Source organism: Prionailurus bengalensis, chromosome A3 (genome assembly GCF_016509475.1).
Source record: "Prionailurus bengalensis isolate Pbe53 chromosome A3, Fcat_Pben_1.1_paternal_pri, whole genome shotgun sequence".
NCBI classification, from domain to species: Eukaryota; Metazoa; Chordata; class Mammalia; order Carnivora; family Felidae; genus Prionailurus; species Prionailurus bengalensis.
This window is the reverse complement of record NC_057354.1, coordinates 29,349,069-29,368,210: the sequence shown is the minus strand read 5'-3', so window position 1 is coordinate 29,368,210 and position 19,142 is coordinate 29,349,069. Positions and strand designations below refer to the sequence as shown.

Sequence of the window (19,142 nt, the reverse complement as noted above, 5' to 3'; positions counted from 1 at the left end):
CACCAGAAACTCCAGCTCTACAACATCACAATGGCAATAAATTCATATCTTTCAGTACTCGCTCTAAACGCCAATGGACTCAATGCTCCAATCAAAAGACATAAGGTAATAGAATGGAAAAGAAAACAAGACCCATCTATATGCTGTTTACAAGAGACTGACTTTAGACCTAAAGACACCTTCAGACTGAAAATAAGGGGATGGAGAACCATCTATCATGCTAATGGTCAACAAAAGAAAACCGGAGTAGCCATACTTGTATCAGACAATCTAGACTTTAAAATATTTTGGGGGCGCCTGGGTGGCGCAGTCGGTTAAGCGTCCGACTTCAGCCAGGTCACGATCTCGCGGTCCGTGAGTTCGAGCCCTGCGTCGGGCTCTGGGCTGATGGCTCGGAGCCTGGAGCCTGTTTCCGATTCTGTGTCTCCCTCTCTCTCTGCCCCTCCCCCGTTCATGCTCTGTCTCTCTCTGTCCCAAAAGTAAATAAACGTTGAAAAAAAAATAAAATAAAATATTTTATAACTCGGGGCGCCTGGGTGGCTCAGTCGGTTGAGCATCCGACTTCGGCTCAGGTCATGATCTCACAGTTTGTGAGTTCGAGCCCCACGTCAGGCTCTGTGCTGACAGCTCAGAGCCTGGAGCCTGCTTTGGATTCTGTGTCTCATTCTCTGTCTGCCCCTCCCCCACTTGTGCTCTGTCTCTCTCTGTCTCTCAAAAATAAATAAAAATGTAAAAAAAATTTAAATATTTTATAACTCTTATTCATGCCACGCGTGTGTTGCACAGGGCCATGTGCTCTGTCCTGGCCAGGAGCTCTCAGAAAGATCTCTCTACTCCTTTCTGCCAGGCATGTGCCAAGCTCTCAATGATTTATTCAATCATCACCACAACCATCTAAGGCAGATCATCTCATTACCTTCTTCTTCTTCTTCTTCTTCTTCTTCTCCTTCTTTACAGATGGGGAAAGTGAGGCTGAGATAAGTAATGTGTCCCCACATTCCCCAGGGAAAGGGGGAAGGCGGCCTCACACCTGGGCCAGGCTTTTATCGTGCACACTCTTCACCTCTCAAGAAAACTCTGGACCACACCATATCATGTCGTTCCTTCCAAAGGTCCTTGCGTCTGCCCGCCCCCCCGCCCGGGGAACCTGGCTTCTTGCCCCTTCAGTCTCTCTCCTGGACGGCAGCCAGGGGAGCCCCTAAAGCAGAAGTTGACCCTGCTTTAAAACCCTGCCTTGGAACCCCATGGCCTCAAGATGAAACCCAGACTCCCTGTTGTGCCATTTAAGGCCGGAGAGCTCTGGGCCTTTCCAGGTCCCCTCTGTCTCTGCTTTTCAGTCCCCATTCCAACCCAATAATGCAACTCACTCTTCTTCCAGGACTATAATTTTCCTTTGCTACTGTCCTTTCTGCCTGGGGCACAACTCTGAAGGACGATGCCCTCAGGATTTGTGGTAGAGCCTCGGACACACTGGGCTCACTGCTGTCAGCCTGTCAGCATAGAGTCCGCTTCGGATCCTCTGTCTCCCTCTCTCTCTGCCCCTCCCCTACTGATGCTCTCTCTCTCTCTCAAAAAATAAATAAAAACATTAAAAAATAAATAAAAAATAAAAATATGACTTGGAACGATGTTTCCCAACAGAGTTCTCTGGCTTTGGCCACTTACTACTTGAGTTACATTTGTTGGACCTTCAACCCAACATAAATAAACATTGGAGTGGTTTGCTCTGAATATCTCACCAGGATGGTGAACATTTATCTTGCTAGGGTTGAGGATGGTGAGCCCTGTAGTAATCCTCTTTCACTGGGAGTGGCCTGATCTGAGAAATAAAACCCTAAAATCCAGTCTGACAATAACAAAAATAACGTATAATTTCAACTAAAAGTCACAAGGCATCTAAAGCCAGTGGTGCTTTTATATCCAAAGCTTTTGTTAATGTGGAAGCTTCTTAGGCCATCTTGTTAACTTATCTCTCCAGTTACCAAAAAACCCATATATATATATATATATGTGTATATATATATATATATATATATGTGTATATATATATATATATATATATATATATATACATACATACATCAGGGGGCCTGAGTGACTCAGTCGATTAAGCTTCCAACTTTGGCTTGGGTCATGATCTCACGGTTCACGAGTTCGAGCCCCGCATCAAGCTCTGTACTGACAGCTCAGAGCCTGGAGCCTGCTTCGGATTCTGTGTCTCCCTCTCTGAAGAGTTCAGAGGGGTCTCTGGGGTGCCTGCTCACCGTCACCTGGCTCACAGCCACAATGTGTGGGCCTGAGGTACATCTCGGGGCCCCACTGTTATCAGGGCACAGACCAGCCCCTTTTTCTCTGCTCCTCTGTGCACCTGCCACAGAGCTCTTTAATGTGTGGAACTGCTTCACTGAGGTGTGATCACAGTGGCAGGAGGGTCAGCCTCACCCCGTTACTGCCCCACCTCTGTCTGGCCTCTGCTGTGGTCCCTCTGGCTCCTTTGGCTCTGTGGGGTAGTGGTTTCTACTCTATTCCACAGATCAGCACCAAACCCTGACCGTGGTGTGTGATTATCTTCACCAGCAGTCTGCGGGTCACCGATTGAGGTTATAGCAGAGCTCTGGGCAGGAAACCCTCAACAGGGACAACCGAACAGCTTGAAGATCCTTGGCCACCTCTGCCACAAGAATTCCCCCATCCCACAGATGTTTTCTTCTGCTGCTCTGTTTGGAGAGCCCCCTCTTCTTAGCGAGACAGGGCTCATCGGATACACTAGAACGTCAGGGTAATTCTGCACAGTTTGGGGTGGAGAAAAAGTACTTACACTGAGCAGGAAATCCCCGCTTTCAAGATCCCTGCGAAACCACCAGACCAGGGGCTGCATGGATCAGGACAAAGAAAGCCGGAAAGGATGCAGAGGACTTCCCTTGAGGTGCAAATGTTTGTCAGGGACACCATTTATCTCCCTTAGTCACCTGGTAAACTCTTCTGAGTTCTCATTTTTTTTTTTTTAAGTTTGTTTTAATTGTCTGTGGGTCCTTGATCTCAGTCTCTGGAGCCGAGGGTGCGGACTTGGACCTTGGGTCAACAATTCTGGATTCCACTTCTGGGGTGAACAATTCGGGACTCCTGAGGGAACAGTGGGGCCGGAGCCCCTGAAGGGAGAGGAGAGCATTGGGTGGGAGTGGCCGGCGGGATTCAGGTAGACTTTGAGTGAAGGACTCAGTTTCTGGATCGAGAATGGGTAAGTTGGACTCTCAGGATGGCTGTAAGCAAGGTCCCTCCCCGCCAAAGCCCCCACGCTCCTCCCATGCCCCCCCCCCCCCCCCCGTGCCTTCCACCCTCATGGTGCCTTCCCCGCGGATCCAGGCGCTCACCCATCCGCCCCCGGACTAGAAAAATCGGCCAGGGGGGCGCCTGGGTGGCTCGGTCGGTTGGGCGTTCGACTTCGGCTCAGGTCATGATCTCGCGGTCCGTGAGTTAGAGCCCCATATCGGGCTCTGTGCTGACAGCTCAGAGCCTGGAGACTGTTTCAGATTCTGTGTCTCCCTCTCTCTCTCTCTCTCTGACCCTCCCCCGTTCATGCTCTGTCTCTCTCTGTCTCAAAAATGAATAAACGTTAAAAAAAAATTTTTTTTTTTAAAATTGGCCAGGGAAGCTGCTCGCAGGTGCTTGGTCCTGGCGGGTCCGTCGGGCGCCCCCTGTCGACCAAGCCTGGACTTGGCTATTGCACAAACCTGAGGTTCAGGGTCTGGGGCGGGCAGTGGGGACAGATCCTGCAGCAAGGACCAGAACCAGCCCCGCGCAGGAGCCTTGGAAGACTGAGTGAACTGCCACCCGGGTAGATACTAACCGGCATGTGTGAAAACAACCTCAAAATCGCACCGTTCTTTGTCAAGGTCAGCATTTGTTATGAGTTAGAGCAACTTTAGAGAAATCGAATTTAAAATACAGTTTTAAAAGAGGCTACTTTTAAATTGTAAAAGTAAATTTTAACATAGAATTTAAGAGGCTCAGAACTTTGATCTCAAAAGTCGCTTTTTATTTTTTATTCTTAAAAATTTTTTTTAAGAATGTTTATTTTTGAGAGAGAGAGACAGAGAGAGAGCGTGTGAGCAGGGGAGGGACAGAGAAAGGGAGACACAGAATTCGGAGCAGGCTCCAGGCTCTGAGTTGTCAGCACAGCACCCATCATGGGGCGTGAACTCACACACCATGAGATCATGACCTGAGCCAGGGTTCGAGGCTTAACCGACTGAGCCACCCAGGTGCCCCTATTTTTTATTCTCAACATTAGAATTTCTCAATATGGTAGTATAATTGGCATTAGTAGAGATTGAGAGTAACATTAGCTGCAGTAGTCAATGATTATTTTTTTGGGCTGAAGATTTCTGCGTTAGGTTATTAGGCATTCCCAAAGAACTTCAGTTTCCCAAATATATTTTCCTTAGAATTCATAGGAAAACAAAGGAAGAGCCTGGAACGGCAACAAATTATGTGGATGACTAAAATCAACATTTTACTACGGCTTTGGTTGTGACATAAGGAGGCAGAACAGGTGTTCACCAGGACGTTGCAAGTCTGATGCAGACAGGCAGAACCAGATTTGTGTTTTTGTAGTAAAAGTCACTTCTTTGTTTATTAAAAGAATTTTTTTTTAATTTCTAACATTTATTTATTTTTGAGAGACAGCGAGCACAGGTTGGGAAGGGCAGAGAGAGGGAGACAGAAGATCTGAAGCAGGCTCAGTGCTGTAAGCTCATAGCCTAGGCGGGACTCAAACTCAAAAACTGTGAGATCAGGACCTGAACCAAAATCAAGAGCCGCTTGATCGACTGAGCCACGCAAGTGCCCCAGAAGTCACTTCTTATTGTGAGTTAGAGCAGATGAAAATGTAACTAAACAGTTCATGTTAAAATTAAGACTAAGCTATATTGACTTCTTATCGGGAGCTAGGGCACATTAGCTCAGAAAGACAAATTAACAAATTGGCCCAGAAAGATAGATCTCAAACTAAATATCTTATTGCAAATTAGAGCAAATTAAGATAAATCTAAGTAGTATTCTTAAACATAACTTCCTATGGAAAATTAGAACAAATTGCATCTTTGTGAAATCAAGCTCAAAATCATTCATTTGTGATAAAATATATGAGCTTTAAATTTTTTTAATGTTTACTTTTGAGAGAGAGAGAGAGAGAGAGAGAGCGTGAGAAGGGGAGGGGCAGAGAGAGAGGGAGACACAGAAGCTGAAGTAGGCTCCAAGCTGTCCGCAGAGCCCAACAGGGGGCTCAAACTCACAGACTATGAGATCATGACCTGAGCTGAAGTCAGATGCTTAACTGACTGAGCCACCCAGGCACTCCAAATGTATAAGCTTTAAAGTGCTATATAAGAATTTTTGATGTGCACATAAACTCAGAAACACACCATCACCTCAAAAGTTCTTAGTGCAAATTAGAGCAAATTAAGTAGGTTAAGTAAAAACAGTGTCACATCACACATTTATAGGTAAAGTAAATCAAAAGTAACATGTTGAGTTAGTGAAAATAAAGATGAAACTAAACTATGTGTACAAACAAGCAATTTTTCTGTAAACAAGCTCAGAATCAGACATTCCCCTCTAAGGAAACTTCTAATGGTGTGAAAGCAAATAAAAATGAGTTAAAACCAATTTAGATAAGTGGAAGCGGTATTAGGGAATATGTCATTATTCCTTAATCTACCTTGTTAGAAGGAATTTGAGTAAATATATTCAATTCTAAGCACTTTCAGTGAAATCAAGTTCCAAATCACTCATTCATTTCAAATGAAACTTCTTATTGCCCCTTAAAGAGAATTCAAATGTAACAGTTGATATTAACACGAGAGCCACTCGAGCATTCTTAAAAGGACATTCTTAGAGTAACTTAGAGTGTAGCTAAGAGTTTATGTGAAATCAAGCTTGAAACCACTCATTCATTTCAAACAAATCTTGTAAGCTTCGTAAGTACTTTGTAAACTTTACATGTGCAAACAAGCTTAAAATTTCCTGCTTCTCTCACTCACTGGGAGGGGCTCTTCAGGTCTGGCATAAAGGCCTCTCTTTTCTCCAGAAATAAACAGTTTTGTGTGAGACCACCAGCAGCTATGTCCTTGCTTTCCCCTCCAGAGACAGTCCAGATTTCGGCTCCAGGAGCTAAGTCTCCATCTTCCATCTGAGGAGTTAAGATCCAGCTCCCCATAACAGAGGCTAAGATCCTACTTTTCCATACAGAGGCAGAATCCCCACCACATGCCCTGCTGGCTAGGTCCACGTTTCCCCTTGCAGAGGCTGAGTCTCAGTTTTGGCCGCAGCGGTGACCTGATGACCCAGAGGCTACATCTCCCTTCCTGAACCTGAGTGCATTCCTATCTAAGCTAACTTCCTATGATGATTTAGATAAAATTGATATAAAATAAGCAGAATAATTGAAAACAGGCAGGAAACCACACTTTCAATTAAGGTCCAGGTTCAGGTCCAGTAATATTTCAAATGAAATTTCTTATTGTGAGTTAGAGCATGTTTAGACCCAGACCCTGACCCCGAGTTGCACACTGAACCAGACTCTTTTTGACCCTGACAGTCATTCTCATCCTAACCCTAACTATGACCTTGACCATGACACTAACGCTGATCATGAACGATATGCTCAGACTCAATCTCACTACCATATTCATCCTGACCCTGAACCTCCTACTCATCTGCCCCCTCTCACTTTGAGTCTGAACATCACCATGACCCTGATCCTGACTCTCCCCCTAAATCTGTCCCTAAGCTCATACTGGGACCTGACTCACACTTGACTTTGACTTTCACACTCATTCTCACCCTGACCCTCAGCTTCATCTTGGCCTTGTCCTGGACTCTAAACAAGACCCTCCCCTCCCCTTCTTACTCATCCTCATTCTAAATTTATTCTTCAAACAGGTGTTTATCCTGACATTGACCTTGATCTCACTCTCCCCGTTGAGAGTCCTGACATTGACCCTCACACTCTGCTTCCGTTCTCCCTCTGACCCTGACCCTTGTTGTGATCTACCTTATCCTAAGTCAAACACTGACCCTGCCCCCCACCCCAGCCTGACTCTAACAATGACCCTGACCTCACTCTGACCTCACCTTCACCCTAAACCATACCCGTAACCTCTCCATGACCCTGACCTTCATCCTCGTCTTGATTCTGACCTGAACCAGTCAGTCTGACTCTTTCCCAAACCCTATCCCTGACCCTCACTGTAACTCTCACCCTCATTCACCCTGACCCACATCCTCACTCCATCACCTTCACACTTGTACACTTACCCTCATTCTGACTCTGACCTTGACCCTTAAAATACCCTGAGTCTGACTCTCCCTGCCCCCTAACAGGACCACTGACCCTTGACACCTGACCCTTACTCTGATCCTCACCATGACCCATTTGGATCATCTTCCTGACTGTGTAATGCTCACTCTGACCCTACCACCCTGACCCTGCCTCTCACCCTCATATTGACCCTCACAATCTAAAGTTGAAATCCATATCTATGGTCAAAGTCAAAGCAACAGGTTCAGCAAAGAACCTCTGAATCATATATTCCTCTTAACCATAATTTATTCCTTGTTAATATAACTAGTGAGAGCTAGCACTAGTAGAGATAACAAGATAATCCAGAACTACCTAACTAGATATGATTAGAAAACTAGAGAATGTAAAAGAGAGGCTCCAGAAGATAACACGTGTCTGAAGTTGTCACTATTTATCTAGTTATGTTAATTTTAACAAGAAAAAAAAAAAAGGAGTTTCAGTGCTTTTGAATCCTTCTGTATTTTGGAATACTTTTGAATGTTCCTTGGAGAATAATAAGTGATTCTGAGCTGATTTCACAAATACTCTTAGACTCTTGGTGCACTTGAACTCTGAATGAAAAGGATTTTTTAACATAGTGTGTGATTATGGGGTTGTTGATACAAATCCTGCTTTGGTTTATTCTAATTCCTCCGCGTCACAATAAGAAATCTTTTGAGTGCTTTTGACTACATTTGAAAATTTATTGAAAATTGATATGTGATTCTGAGCTCATTTTTATAAGTGTCATAACCGATGAGGAGAACGAAGGCGAAAGAAATGTAGATAAAATTAAATTTCCTTACGACTTGCAGCCCATCGATAAATACCCGAGACAGGCAAAGTATGGCATTCCTCAAGGAACTCACAACTGCCTCTTTTCATGCTTTGCTAGAAGTAACAAGCAAACTTAGCTTGGCATTATCTGGACCTCCAGGATCCTGTAAGTCTTCTTTAACAAATGGAAATCTCTATAGAGACTTCCTTTATCTCTCCCCACCCCCCAACTTAAAACTATACAATCAATCCCTCCTCACAAGCACAGTGCAGCTCTTTCAGCCCATGGGTTGTGTCCCTGTGCTATAATGAAAGCACTTTTTCGCACCCCAAACCTCTCAAGAATTCTTTCTTGACAGCTCGCTCCAGGTCCACATCACATCACCAAGGACCACATCTGCTGGATCATATGGTTAAGAGTATGTTTAGTTTTATAAACAACTGGCAGCTGTCTTCCAAAGTGGCTATACCATTTGTTACATTTGACGGCGCTCACAGAGGGTGGTGTGTATGTCACAGAGCCTAAGGCTAGGGAGTTCAGCTCTGTCCCGGGAGGAAAGCAAACAAAGCTGAAATGCAAAAACCTGGGCCGGTAGCCAAACCAAAATGCCTCGAGAGGCGAGGACCCCCGCCCTCCCACCGAGGATCTGGATCGGGAAGTCGTGTACAGAGCTGCTGCAGTAGCTTCTGGGGAGTGTAGTTTCTCCGGAGAAGGGGCAGAGGAGGAGCGATTTTGCACAGAAGCCAGTGCCTGTTTCACGCCCGGGTATTTTTTTTTTTTTAATTTTTTTTGTCAACATTTATTTATTTTTGGGACAGAGAGAGACAGAGCATGAACGGGGGAGGGGCAGAGAGAGAGGGAGACAGAATCGGAAACAGGCTCCAGGCTCTGAGCCATCTGAGCCATCAGCCCACAGCCTGACGTGGGGCTCGAACTCACGGGCCGCGAGATCATGACCTGGCTGAAGTCGGACGCTTAACCGACTGCGCCACCCAGGCGCCCCTCACGCCCGGGTATTTTATGCGTAGGCTGTCGTTGCAATAGCCATTGTCCTAGTGAATCAACCGCGGGAACCAGAAGCTGCTGCGTTGGCCCCCACAGGGGGCGGCGCCTGCGGGGATTCTGGGAAGTGTAGTTTTGGCGAAGACCGGCAGGGGCCGAGGGCTGGCTGGACGGTCCCGCCGGCCCCCGTCCTTGGCCCCGAGAGATCCTTCCAAATGGGGACAGGGAGGGCCTAGGGTCTGGGACAAGTCTAGAATGGGGAGTGCGGCGGCTCAGGCCCGCGGGTTGGGGGGGTTCAATGTTAGGAGTTGTGGGGGGGGGCGCATTTGGGGCGGGGGAGTAGGGTGACGCTCAGCCAGCCCTGAATCCCTGAGTTGCTGGGCGCTGCGCGGAACCTCCTTTCCCGACTGGGACGAGTGACATGGAACTCCACAACTTTTCATTTTTGAAGGGGGTGGATATATTCAGAGCCAAACAATTTACGAATGGGGGGAGCTCCAGCGTGCATCCTCTGAGTTTATTTGGGTGTGGGGATGAGTTCAGCCAGGGCCAAATAACAAACATCCCTTGGCGGGGGGGGGGGGGGGGGGGGGGGGGGGGGGGGGGGGGGGGGGGGGGGGGCGGTGGAGGCGCGCCTAGGGCCATATATGCTCGGGTGTGTTTTGGTGGGGAAGCACTTATATGGGTCCTGCGTTTGGGTGTAGTTGTGGAAACCCGGGACTGATAGAGAATGCCAAGCTTTGGCTTGGTTGGTGGTTTTTGGTGGGGCCGAAGAGGGCTTCTTTACTATTCGGGGCCCATAATCAGGGTGTTTGTGGAACTTCTCAGGTCTCACTGTGCGTCGGTTTGTTGGGGATGGGTGGAGGCGAGCTTGACGTCGGTATAATAGATATACTTAGGGGTTATGGAAGAATGTCTAGAGTCCCTGGGTTTTTAGGGGGTGGGGCAGGTTTTGGCCTGGGACACACGTCTATCAGTGATGGTGGACTGCATCGCTGGGGCTTACATCTAAGCAGCTTTTTGACTAAGGGCAAGCCTGCTGGTCTGGGACCTGTGGTCCCAAGGTTTGTCTCGGCATTCTGCTTTGTGGCAGGGATCTCGGGTTTGTTTGTAATGTGGGTGGCCAGTTTGGCTGATTCCCCCTTGTCTGCTTCTCCCTTGTGCCTGGGGGTCAAACCTGTTGCCTGGAACTTAGTGGGAACCTTTGAGGGCTGTTGGGCGATTATCCAAATCTCCTCTGGCATCCTTTGGGGCCCAGGTGTCAGGACTTTAATTTTATTTTTAAGTTTTTTGGCAAGGACAAATTGTAAACCTACCAGTAGAATAGTACAGTGGACCCCTCCCCCCCGCCATGGACCTATCATTTTATTCAACATTTATTAATTGGCAGCCAGTCTTATGTCATATACATCCCCTCAACCCTATGTGTGGATACACTTTGGGAACTGTCACACCCCACAGGGCTTGACCACTAGACATGACCACTGACCCAACTGCCTTGGCACTCTGCAGCTAGAGTTCAAATCTAGGGATTTTGTAGCTTTGTCAGCTTGAGCGAGATTTATGACCGCCTCAGTTTATCCCAAGACCTAGCTTATGTAAATGTTAACTATTCATAATAATATTACACCTTGAGGCCCACAGGTAGAAAAAGGATCAGTTCCCTATTTATTTATTTTTTTAAAAAATTTTTAAATGTTTATTTATTTTTGGGACAGAGAGAGACAGAGCATGAACGGGGGAGGGGCAGAGAGAGAGGGAGACACAGAATCGGAAACAGGCTCCAGGCTCTGAGCCGTCAGCCCAGAGCCTGACGCGGGGCTCAAACTCACGGATCGCGAGATCGTGACCTGAGCCAAAGTCAGACGCTTAACCGACTGCGCCACCCAGGCACCCCTCAGTTCCCTATTTAATAAGAGCCTATCAGGGCAGGTTGTGTAGTAATGCCCACACCCGACTCTGTCCCTCAGAAGCTGTCCACGTTCTTCTGTGGCAGATCTGAGGCTTTCTTTTTCTTTTGCCTTGAAAGGAAGAGGAGCACTCCTCACTGAAACTTGGGGATTTCTAGCCGGGTATCTGGGTGCTGGGAGACAGAACTGAGGCTCTCACCCTGCCTCTTTCATCCTTGCCGCCTGCTGTATCCCTTCTTGCCCAGGGAGGACTGGTAGAGAAAGAGAGGGCTTCTGGGCTCCTGACAGCCCACTTTTGGCTGTGTACCACTCACCCTTTACATTCCTACAGTGTCTTCCGAGCTCCGCTTCATGGGCCGGTTTCCTTTGCCTATTCTGACATCTTGTGTCCTACAGTGTCCCATTTGAGGCTCAGATGCCTTGCTCGGTCCCCTAGGATCCAGGACTGATTTAAGGGCAGGAGCCTTTACAGAGAATATTACCCTGGACCAGATTACCACCATCCTTGTCCCAGCAACATTTCTCTGTAAGTTTATTCCCATGCGTCTGTGTCCGGGATGCATTTGGAAATGTTTAAAAAAAATTTTTTTTCTTAATGTTTTCATTTATTTTTGAGACAGAGAGAGACAGAGCATGAGCAGGGAAGGGGCAGAGAGAGAGGGAGACACAGAATCGGAAACAGGCTCCAGGCTCTGAGCCATCAGCACAGAGCCCGATGCAGGGCTCGAACTCACAGACTGTGAGATCATGCCCTGAGCCGAAGTCGGACGCTCAACCGACTGAGCCACCCAGGCACCCCTGGAAATGTTTTTTAAAAGGTAAGTTTCCAACTATTTCTGTCAGTATTTATAATAGGACAATTGATGTTTGTATATTGACCCTTTAAATCCTGCCACCTTGCTAAATTTAAATTCAACTATTGAAGTTTTTTTTGTTTTTGTTTTTGTTTTGTTTTGTTTTGTTTTTTGGATTCTAGGACACTTTCAAGACAGATTTATTTCCCATAGATAATCAGTTTTGTTAACTTTCTGTGTATCATTCTGGCATTTTTTTTAATGTAAAGACAATCAGAGATTAAATGCACACATACATGTGTATGCCCTCCCCACGTTTCCTAGAGGTGTCTTTGGTTAAACGGCAGTATTTTTTTAAAATTTTTTTAACGTTTATTTATTTTTGAGACAGAGAGAGACAGAGCATGAACAGGGGAGGGGCAGAGAGAGAGAGGGAGACACAGAATCTGAAACAGGCTCCAGGCTCTGAGCTGTCAGCACAGAGCCCAACGCGGGGCTCGAACTCACAGACCGCGAGATCATGACCTGAGCCGGAGTCAGACGCTTAACCGACTGAGCCACCCAGGCACCCCTAAACGGCAGTATTTAATTGATATGTAGTAATTGATATGTATTCACCTCTTCCTTAATGGCTTCTGGATTTTTTTTTTTTTTTAAAGATCTGTCTTTCCCCAAGGGCCTCTGTATGTTCTCCTGTATGTTTCTAAATGTCTGTATTTTTGTTTGTTTCTAATCTTTAGCTCTCACACTACTTGGAATTTATTTTTATGCAAGGTGTGAGCTAGGAATCTAACTTCCAATCTGACAGCAGCTTGTCTGAACGCTTTCACGAAGAGGCCATCCTTTCCTGGCTGTGTTGAGAGGCTGTATTACCTAAAACCCCAAGAATGTGTGGGCTCTCTGTGCTGGTCCATTTACTGTCTGTTGCTGCACTTACACGGGTTTTATTTTGTAGAATTTCATTTTTATTATAAAATGAATTGTAGAATTCATTGTAGAATTTCATTTTTTTTTATAAAATACAACACAGGAAGTAAAGCGCACAGAAGGGACAGTGTAGAGCGAACAGGAAGTGAACACCCAGGTCAAAAAGTAGTGCTTTGTTGGTCTCCCCAGATGGTCCCCAGTCACAACTTTGTCCCTCCCTTCAAAAGCAACCTTTCCAGGGCGCCTGGGTGGCTCGGTTGGTTAAGCGTCGGCTTCGGCTCAGGTCATGATCTCACAGTTCGTGAGTTCGAGCCCCGCCTCGGGCTCTGTGCTGACAGCTCAGAGCCTGGAGCCTGCTTCACATTCTGGGTCTCCCTCTCTCTCTGCCCCTTCCCTGCTCATGCTCTGTTTCTCTCTGTCTCAAAAATAAATAAACATTAAAAAAAATTAAAACAAAACAAAACAAAACAAAAGCAACCTTTCCCTGAGTGTCTCTAAGGTCCGTCACCTGAGTAAGCATCTCTAAACTTTATAGGTTAGCTTTTTTACCTTTTATTTTGCTATTTTTATATTTACTGATTTATTTAAAGAGAGATGGAGTGCAGGAGTGGGGGAGAGGAGCAAAGAGAGAGAATTTTTTTTAACATTTTCTTTATTTTTGAGAGCGAAAGAGAGAGGCAGAGTACGAGCAGAGAGAGAGAGGGAGACACAAGAGTTGAACAAGAGTTGGACTCTCAACCAACTGAGGTACCCTAGCTTTTTTATCTTAAAAAAAAAAATCTAATAGTGATTTTTAAAATGTGTCTTTTAAAATTTATAGATTCTTGGGGCACCTGGGTGGCTCAGTTGGATAAGCGTCCCACTTTGGCTCAGGTCGTGAGCTCACAGTTTGTGGGTTCAAGCCCCGCATCAGGCTCTGTGCTGGCAGCTCAGAGCCTGGAGCCTGCTTCCGATTCTGTGTCTCCCTGTCTGTCTGCCCCTCCCCTGCTCATTCTCTCTGTCTCTGTCTCTCTGTGTTTCTCAAAAATATATAAAACATTAAAAAAAATTAAAATTTATAGGTTCTTTCATCCTCTTCCTTTCCTGCCAGTTTATCTGTTGAAGGACCAAGACCGTTTGATATGTAGAGCTTCCTGCAGGCTGGATTTTGCTGATATATTCTCATTGCAGATAAAGGTATTCCTTTGTATTTCCCCCACATTTGGTGTGGAGTTTCATCACACTTAGGTTCAATCCCTTTGAAAAGAATCTAAGTGATGTATGCTTTTATCAGGATGCATATAACATCTGCTTTTGGTTTTCTTTGATGTTAGCCATTCTTGATTCGTAATGCCTAGATGTGTTCATTCACTGAGGAATGTAAAATGGTGATATGCTAATTCTGTCATTTTCCTGTCTTCGCTGGAATAATATTATAAGGAGACACTTCCCCTCATCTACTATTTGATTGCCCAGAGGCACGATTCATATCGGGAAGGAGATTAAATGCTTCAGTCTTTTATTTAACGAGTTTTCAAGAAAGTGAATTGGTTACCTGTTATTAGAAGTTGACCTTTATTTTAAAAAATATTCTAAACTCGTAGGTTTAAACACATCTGATGGGTTTCAATCTATTGCAAGTCAGTCATATTCTTGTTGAAACTAACATTGTCCCATCTCTGGCCATTGGCAGCCTTATCTAATTAACCACGAAGTCAGAATGATATGATTCTAAAGAGTCTTTGTAAATCCTTGCTTTCTGGTATGTCAAGATATTTCAGGCTCATCTTGTACATTTCCTGCAACAAATCAGGCATAAGCCATTTTCTTTTTTCTGGAAGCACGTATTCCTTTTAATGGGAAATAGTAAGTCAAGACCACAGTCTGGGGGTATCTTGGTGGCTCAGTTAGTTAAACATCAGACTCTTTTTTTTTTTTAATTTAATGTTTATTTATTATTTTTGAGAGAGAGAAAGAGAGAGACAGAGCATGAGCAGGGGAGGGGCAGAGAGAGAGGCAGACACAGAATCTGAAGGAGGCTCCAGGCTCTGAGCGGTCAGCACAGAGCCCCATGTGGGACTCGAACTCATGAACTGTGAGATCATGACCTGAGCCAAAGTCAGATGCTCAACCGGTTGGGCCACCCAGGCGTCCTAAGCATCTGATTCTTGATTTTGGCTCAGGCCGTGATCTCTTTTAAATTTTTTTTTTTTCAACGTTTATTTATTTTTGGGACAGAGAGAGACAGAGCATGAACGGGCGAGGGGCAGAGAGAGAGGGAGACACAGAATCGGAAAGAGGCTCCAGGCTCTGTCTGAGCCATCAGCCCAGAGCCCGACGCGGGGCTCGAACTCCCGGACCGCGAGATCGTGACCTGGCTGAAGTCGGACGCTTAACCGACTGCGCCACGCAGGCGCCCCTCAGGCCGTGATCTCACAGTGAATTCGAGCCCTACTTTGGGCTCCACGTGCTAACAGACAGTGCAGAGCCTTCTTGAGATTCTCTCTCCCTCTCTCTGCTCCTGTCCCACTTGCACCCTCTTCTCTCAAAAATAAATAAATAAACTTAAAAAAAAAAAAAAAGGCCACAGTCTGGAAATCAGGGATGGGTGCTGCAGTTGAATTGGTCACTGTAGCCTTTGGCAGGGGACAGAGCTAAGAAGTACCTCATTCTTCACACTGATATTCCTGATCCAAATTCAGGATTACTGGGATGTTACCTAACCCTTTGAGTATCACATTTGTGTCTCCTTACTTCTATACCAAAATTCTAGATTTTCTAGTCCACGGGGGTTGATGGAATTAGCATATCCCATAATTACTCATTTGCTTCAGAAGGAGATCTGGTTCAGATAGCTTTGCTAACCTCTGTTGCTTCTGTGTATTTTATTCCAATGGCTCCCTCCCTACTGGGTCACCAGGGGTTAATGGTGTACCTCTGCCGAAAGCCAAAACTTCTGCCAAGCAACCCTCTCTCCATGACTCTAGTTCCTCAACCTGGTAACTGCTCCCTCCACCTTTAGACCTGGCGTTGGTCGAGACCCTCGGCTCTCGTAAGCATCCGTGGTACTATATAGCATCTGTTTGTTTTCCCCTAACTCTGCTCACACCTTCGTAACTAGTCCCTAGGCTAAGCGTTCCGCGGTTACCCAGTTTGAATTGCCACCAGACCAGCACAGGGTCAGCGTACTTGGAACATCGTCGTTACCGGCTTTGGAACAAATGAATAATAGCTGGAGAGATCCTGAGAAAAAAGTGCTGACCAAGAAGGCAGAGCAAGTTGGAATGTTCTTGTGTTGTATCAAATCAAATGGTTAGTGGGAAATGGAGATCCCTGAAAGCCGTCTCTTCCGTAATTCCACAGGAGCCTGAGGAAGATGATGCACTTCATGTGTTCATATTTTTTATAAGGAAATAGATTGGTCACAGTGGACTTGGCAAACAGAAGACAGTGTGTGGTGAATTTGGTTGCAGCGTACAAAAAAACTGTAGCGGGGCGCCTGGGTGGCCCAGTCGGTTAAGCGTCCGACTTCAGCCACGTCACGATCTCGCGGTCCGTGAGTTCGAGCCCCGCGTCGGGCTCTGTGCTGACGGCTCAGAGCCTGGAGCCTGTTTCCGATTCTGTGTCTCCCTCTCTCTCTGCCCCTCCCCCGTTCATGCTCTGTCTCTCTCTGTCCCAAAAATAAATAAACGTTGAAAAAAAAATTTAAAAAAAACCCAAAAACTGTAGCAGTTTCCATCTCAGGGACACCTGTTACAATCGAACGTTGCTGACACAAGATCCCGTCCTGAGGTGTTGTTGAGACGTAGCATTTTAGGACCCAAGTCGTGCTGACAGTGTTTTCTGCAGGTTTCACATCGCACTTTCTTTCTAGCCGTAGCGTCTCATCCTTGAGGTCTCTTACAGTGGCGTAAGAGATGTATTTCTTTACCGTTGGGAGAACAAGACCATGTTAAATTGGTTTCTCTGGGAAATAGCAATGTGCAGGTTGAAGTTGGTGTTTTACACTCGTTCATAGATCGTGTGAATATGGAAGTCTCTTTGGATCCCATTTGCCCCCAACGGTTTCTTCTGACGTTTTACAGGCATGCAGAAAAGTTGAGAAGTTTGCTGTTCTGAATGTCCACGTGCTCGCCAGTATGGACGGATAGATGTGAGAGAGCCAGTAGAGCAAAATGTTGACAACTGGGTCGTATGTTAGCAGGAAGATTCTCAGGTAGAAATATTTTACCACATATTTATACAACGCACACACGTACACACAGACACACAGACACGATCAGCTTACTGAAAGAAGGAAGTTTTCCTCACCTAGTAGGTTTTCTGACACTACACCGTCCTGTCCCTTCCTGGGATAAAGTCTACTGGGTGACGATGTAGTCTTATTTCTTGAAGGCACAGCTGGATCCGGTTCGCCAACGTTTTATTTAGAACTTTTGCACCTCGTTTTATAAGTGGCATTGACCCCTGGTTTTCTTTCTTCTGTAGGGTCCTTGCTTGCTCTTGGTGTCCTTGATGAACGAGCTAGGAAGCTGGTTTTAATGCTTTGGGGCACTTAAGCTTTATTACAGAGTGACCTATTCCTCGAAGTGTTGCTGGAATTGGCCAATAACATGGTCTGAGGCCCGTGCCTTTGGGAGAGACCTTTGTCCTTTGCTTTTCTTTTTCGGTTGATAATTGGTTCCTTTTTTTTTTTTTTTTTTTTTTGGACTCGATTTTGGGCAATTTCTGTTCTTCTAGGAAACCCCCCATTTCTCCTAGTCTTTTCCTTTCTCTTCTCTCCTTCTCTCTCTTGGCCGCGCTGCCCCCTTCCCTGCAGAGCCCCTTCTTGGCTGGCTGGGCCCCCTCTGCCTTACGCTCGGAGTGGCAGCATCATGTTCACGGCTGTAGGTCTTCTGTGACAGAGCCCTGTTCTCCTGGTCGGCATCCCTGCTTGTTCTTAATGGTGTGGCAGGTGTAAGGAACCGTGCCTCTAGTCTTATGGCCTGGGCACAGCCACAGATCCCAGCACACTGAACTGCCAATCACAGTGGGGCCTGGGGGAGGCGGACAATCAATTTATGGCCTTTTGACCCTATAGTGGAATGCCATGTCAACGTTTCCCGGACATCCTGACATCCCTCCTATGTGGTCTCTCCCTGCCCGATTGAACTCAGAAGTGACCATGTGTCTCGATTTGCTAATGAGCTATATCCGAGGTGTCACTTTGGGTAGAGTTGGTGAGAGCGTGAGTACCGTTCTCTATCTGACATTTCCCTCTATCATTCCTACTGACCATGTTCCAAACAGAGGCGGTCCCGGCAGCCGTGGTCCTGGACTGAAGATGGCTTTGAGCACAGTTGCAGATGACAAATGATGGACACAGAGCCGGAGTGAGAAAGAAACTTCATAACTCTAAGCCACGGAGATCTGGGGGGAAGCATTTGTCACTCCAGAATAACTTGGCCCTTCCTGACCCCTCCTCCCTTTTGCTGTGAGGGTCCTGTCTCCTTCAGGGCGAACTCAGAACCCTGTGGACATACGCTTGCTCTCGGCGTTTTCATTTAGTCCTTTGTTCACTGGGCATTGCCGTAGCAAGGCTGAAAGGAACGGGCTTTGGGATGAGAATTCTGGATTCTAGGCTTGGCCCTGACGCTTGGTAGCTATGATCTTAAGGACACATCAACCGACCTCTGAGTGCCTTAGCTTGCCCCTCTGTGAGATGGAAAGAATAGCAGTGCCTTCCTCTTGGCTATGTTGTAAGGATTCATGAGCTCCGGAAAGAACTTGTTTTATAGATGTTGGTATTACTAGGAGCAGAGGGCTCTATCAGCTTGGGCCAGGCTGTGCTGCAGTGACACGTGACCCCCAACTCTCCGTGGCCCACCCGGCTATCTGACCGTAACCCCAGTCTAATTCCTCTTCCTTCGTAGGTCAGCTTTGGCTCTGCACCGTGATCATTTACAGTAGAAACCAAAGCCCCTTCTGGGGACATGCTTCTTTCAGAACGTGAGTGATGGTGGAATCAGGCAGTGCTTAGAAGTGGCACGGCGGCCTACAGTCACATTTCATCGCCCAAGGCAAGTCACAAGGCCAAGCCTGATGTCAGGGGCAGGGAGGTGCCATCTTTGTATAGAGAAATAAATAATTGGGAACAGTGGTAAAAATCCACCATAAAGGCCTCTTTTATCCTAGTCCCCAGGATTAGCAAAATGACTGAGGTGTGTTTCTTCTTACAAGAGGCTCAGAATCTAGTGAAGGTAGTCAAATAAATAGAAACTTTGCAACGTGGTGTGAAGAAGGTGAGATGCCCAGGTTGGACAGAAGAGGGAGTGAGTCTCTGCCTATGGAATTAAGGGATGAATCCTAAGGGGGACCTGGCCAGCCTCCAAAGAGTACTGGCAACAGGGCGACCACAGTCCTCGGGGCTG

The 19,142-nt window shown here is 46.4% G+C and overlaps 1 long non-coding RNA gene across 1 annotated transcript; it reads left to right on the top strand.

Annotated features, from left to right (window-relative positions):
* Positions 1-13,781: 13,781 nt before the first annotated feature.
* On the top strand, positions 13,782-18,791 carry LOC122496477. Its single transcript, XR_006300822.1, has 3 exons — positions 13,782-13,929; positions 16,818-16,948; positions 18,645-18,791. It is a non-coding gene; the product is annotated as an uncharacterized LOC122496477 (long non-coding RNA).
* The last annotated feature ends 351 nt before the right edge of the window (positions 18,792-19,142 follow it).